General features: G+C 36.4%; 1 pseudogene; it reads right to left on the bottom strand.

Annotated features, from left to right (window-relative positions):
* Positions 1 to 1807: 1807 nt before the first annotated feature.
* Positions 1808 to 4148, bottom strand: LOC107102435 (annotated as a pseudogene).
* Between the last annotated feature and the right edge of the window lie 655 nt (positions 4149 to 4803).

Genomic DNA, 4803 nt, shown 5'->3' with positions numbered 1-4803 from the left:
TTGACGGAGCCGCTGCATCCTGATTCTGCTCTGTGGCGTTTTTTTCTTCTAAAGCCTGCGGTGCAGGTGTATTTTTTGGAGAGAAGAACATAGTTATCGGTAGTTGTTGTCGCTCTTTTTTCTTCTGGGCCAAAAGATCCTTATAAACCGACATGCCACCATTGATTATGTTCGACAATAAAGTTTAACAATGCATGAAGCAGCAAGACCGTGAAATAGCGAGGGTTCACTGTACATATTTCGCAAAGGTTTTTCTTTATATTTTTTTAAAAAATTTAACTAAATTTGGAATTCTTAATATTTTTGGAAGTAACTGTAACTGAATTACATATTTTCTCATTGTAACTGTAACGAATTAGTTACTCTGTTTTTGTAATTAAATTACGTCGTTACATGTAACGTCGTTACATGTAATCCGTTACTCCCCAAAACTGCTTAAAATACCAAAATAGAACCACATGCTGTGTTATACACAGCAGATTGAATGCTGTGAAGAAATATACTTTGGAGGTCAGTTTTGAGAAGCCCAGAAGAGTTCCCAGTTGTTATGACCATATTGCAGTTTTAAAAAGGTGTTTTCTTTTATCAGAATGTTCAAATGTTGACATAAAGTTCGTTTTCCAAATCAGAAGTGTTTGTTCTTCTTTGAAAGTAAAAGGTTTATTAGATATTCAAGGGCATTTTGTTATAGTTGATCTTATACGTCATACTTCATTACTCCTTTTTGGTGTTTCTGCACCAAAAAATAAGCTAATTACAGTTTACAGGCTAGTAGTAAACTATAACAAAATACAACACTGTGGTTAGACTATAAAGTAAAACAGCATCTGTAAGGAACAATATCCAAAAATGTTTGTCTGTTTAAGCTAAAGGTTCAATTAGGAATTATAAATTACTAACAATGTAGACCAATTTTTCTTTTTTTATGAGCTCAGTATAAACTATATATATTTAAAACGTAGCAGTCTGCATATACAGTATTACGGGGCTGCAAATCTTAATAAAACTTTTCATTCCAAGGTTATTGTTGATAAATGAAAAAGAGCCAAGCTTTCAATAAATTATTTTCAAAATGCATTTTGTTCATAGATAGGGAGACGTCAGGTGAAGTGTCAGAATGTCTTGCAGTCCAGCATGTTCTTCAGTGGATGACAGGGCAAGCCCACACTCCAATTCTTCCAAGTGAAAAGCAACATTTTAAGATAACATTCAGGTTTGATCATGAGTGCAGTGAGCGTTTAGGGGATCACTCCATTTGCTATCCAGTAGTGAGTGCATGTACGTGTACTGTCACATTTCCAGTACAGCATTTGACAACTTACTCTGAGTTTAAAAGGATCATGACAGAAGCTGTTCAGCATGGTGGTGGATTCCACAGAGTTTAACATAATTTTTTTGAAAGCAGTTAACACTGGGGGAACTAATCATTCTACCCAGATGATTTTGCCCATTTGATAACATATCAAATAAAATTGCAATTGATTGGAGTTTAATTTCATTGAAAATAGAAATGCAAAATTATTTGCAATCCAATTTATTTCTCAGTGACTTGTCAATTTTTCTGCTCCTCAAAGGAAATGAAGCTTAAAATAACAATAAAATGTGTGAATGTCTGTTTGGAGAACCTGGTAATGTTCTGAAGATTTGCAGTTCTGAGGTTCAGTACTGATGAAACTGGCAGGTGTTACTGAAACTGTCCAGATCTTTATAAAAAGAGTTCAAAAGTCTTCTTCTACTTAAATGTTGATGTTATGACACCATGTTTTGTATTCAATGTACAAGTCTTGGCCATGTTCTTCAGAAGGATCTAAAGGATTGATGGTTTTCTGAAGTTCTGCAAGGATGTCTTCATCCAATGGGCACTCAACTTCAGGGACCGCAACTGCTCGGTTGTCTTCTTGGAGCACAGCACTCTCCCAGTCAATTCCTGGGTCCCGAAGGTCCTTCAAGCACAGACACAGGAGAATTAATCAAAACAATGACATAAGTGAACGTTTTGAATTTATTTTCAACTTCTATTCATGTATTGTTGAAATAAATTCACCAACAGAACCTACTGCGATGTTTCTTTAGTCATTTTTGAAGTTTTGATTTGTTACATAACTACATCATTGCCATGTCATTTAAAAGAGTTATTGAATTATAGTAAGAAATATTAACAGAATAAATTGATGTAGAAATTGTGACTTTGTACTTTAGAAAAAATATTTGATATAATCATATGTCATCTTAGTTAACCACAAAGTAATAACATGATCCATCAGATCTAGATCCTTTATCATACCATTATTATGATTATTGCTCGTTGACAGTTTGCTCTATGTCTGTGTGTGTGTGTGTGTGTGTGTGTGTGTGTGTGAGTGAGAGAGAGAGAGAGAGAGAGAGAGAATACATATATATCTATATATAGATATATATCATTAATTAGTACAACTATTGAAATTACTAGCGATTACCTCAATTCTCTCCCCTTCATCCAGATCTTGGAGGTGCCCCAAAGTCCAAAGCTGTTCAGGGCATAGTCCGTCTTCTGTTCGTAGAGGATGGTTATTCCATCCTTCCATAAAGGTTTCAAGGTCCACCTTCAGTCGTGGGACAAAGATGTAGTGTACACCAAATAGCTGAAGAGCATCAGAAGTGTCAAGTACACCATCCTCTTCGAGAGAATGTAGAGTATGATAGTACTTTCTTGTCACTGCAACCCAGACATCTCTCCACAGTCGTTCAATTCTGTAATTATTCATATGATTAAAATACTTTTGTAGCTTTGCATTCCCAACTGTAAAGTCAGTTTATTTTTAGAAGAAAAAAAACACAAAAGTCTGACCTCTGATTATGAACACTCTTCGCAGAGATGAAGCTTGCTCTTCCTGTTCCCTGTTTGGCAAACATAAAACGCGCAATATCCACGTTCTCAACACCCTGATCTGCTCGAACTCTAAAATTAAAATGACATTTTAGCCAATTTACTCAGATTTATTGCAGCTTGAACATATTGAGAAATTACCTTTCTAGAGTAGCCATCAACTTTACCAAAGATCACAATGTTATATCTGTTTCAGGAGAGAGAAAATATTTTCCTTAGTATTTACTACAGCTATATTTTTCTTAAGCTCAGTTTTGTGTGTGTATATCTATTTATTTAAAAGCGAGGGGGAAAATGTCTATACCAATATTTTTTCATGATTTACATTGCTTATTTTGAGAATATAATTTGACCATTAATATTATTGTCAGTATGCAGGACATGGTTTATTGGGCTGGGCTCAATGTATTCATTGGAATGCATAGCTGTTGCCCAGTAAAAGTTACTGATTTATATAACTATTAAACACAGCTTTTGAAAAAACATTTATTCAAATCAAATCTGTAATATGTGATGGATAAGTTAATGGGCTTCCTTACATATATAACTTTTTACACATGGTATTACAATCTGATCTAGAGTGTCTTGTAATACAATTATGATATCACTGTGATCAGACTGGACTGCGTTATTAAATCTGTCTTTTTTTATTGTATTGTGTTGGTACTGATTTATTTTATATATTAAGCAATGATTTTTTTCCCCTCTTGAGATGACATTTGTTGTGAACTGATTCACTTAAATTTAGTTAACTCACTTTTGGTTTACCTGAAAAATTACAACTCATTAAATGTAACTTGTTCCATCTTTGTTTAAGCATGATGGATTACCTAATTAATTTGTGGTTGGTGTCAATGTGGAGCAGAGAGAGGACCTCGCACAGAATAGCTTCTTCACATAATGCACCCAAGTCCGGTCATACGTGAGAAGATGCCTGCCGCATCAACTCTGTGCATAGAAGCCATCATCCTGCACCATTGAACACTGAGACCCATTGGAGACCAAATGTCCTTGAATCATGCGGTAGCCAGCATTTGGCATCTGATGTTGAAATCACTTGGTCAAGCTCCTGATCAGTCATTGTACTGTATGATCCTCTCACAGTTAAGTTAAATTCTTACATCCTGTGATAAACGGTCCTCCTTGAAACTCCAAGGCATTTAGCAATGCATTCAACTGGTAGGTGTGTGTCTAACAGTCTCTCCAGCATTTCTTTCCCCAGTAAAATTCTTGGACAAAAGGAAACTGGACTTAATTCTGTTTCATAATCCACTCGTCTCATTGTATTTGCATTCATTTCCCACTGAACTAGATCATAAAGGTGCTGGAGGGCTACCTTTTTATTATTTAAAACTTCCGCCCAGGAATGCCTGCAATCCTACTCTCGGGCAGTTTTTCATTTAACCGAATGTAGTATTTGGAACGAATGCTTTCATTGGATGAAAAGAAGCTGAGCATGATTGGCTGATGGTATGGTTCATTTGCATACATTGCTGAAGTTGCGAGCGTAGAGTCGAGCGAGCGGAGAAACAGCCGAGCGCGCAGCTGGTGTTGAGCGCGGAGAGAGCAGGTCGAGCGCAAGCAGAGACAGATTCGAGCACGTGCAGAGATGAAACTGAGCGCGAGAACAGTGTGTTGAGAGGGTTTTTCAGAGTTGAGCGCGCGCCAGACCGGTTTGGTGCGAGCGCGTATTGTCTCACTGCGCGCTCGGATTGGTTCTCAAACCGATGGCACAAATATCTCTCCATAAAAAGAGCACAGAAGGTGAGATCTTCTGCAATGTGTGCTTAAATCAATGATTTTATTAACCAAGACTGGAAAAAATTATGTTAATGCTTAAACATGTTTCCCTCTTTGTGTAAACTATCTGAAAAATATGTCTCCTTGGATTCGTACAGGGTAATCAGTAAAATGATCAAACAGTTGCATTAATATCT

The sequence above is a fragment of the Cyprinodon variegatus genome, unplaced genomic scaffold, assembly GCF_000732505.1.
Source record: "Cyprinodon variegatus isolate N-32 unplaced genomic scaffold, C_variegatus-1.0 Scaffold1255, whole genome shotgun sequence".
NCBI lineage: Eukaryota > Metazoa > Chordata > Actinopteri > Cyprinodontiformes > Cyprinodontidae > Cyprinodon > Cyprinodon variegatus.
The sequence above is the reverse complement of the archived record's forward strand: the minus strand, read 5'-3'. Positions and strand labels throughout refer to the sequence as shown.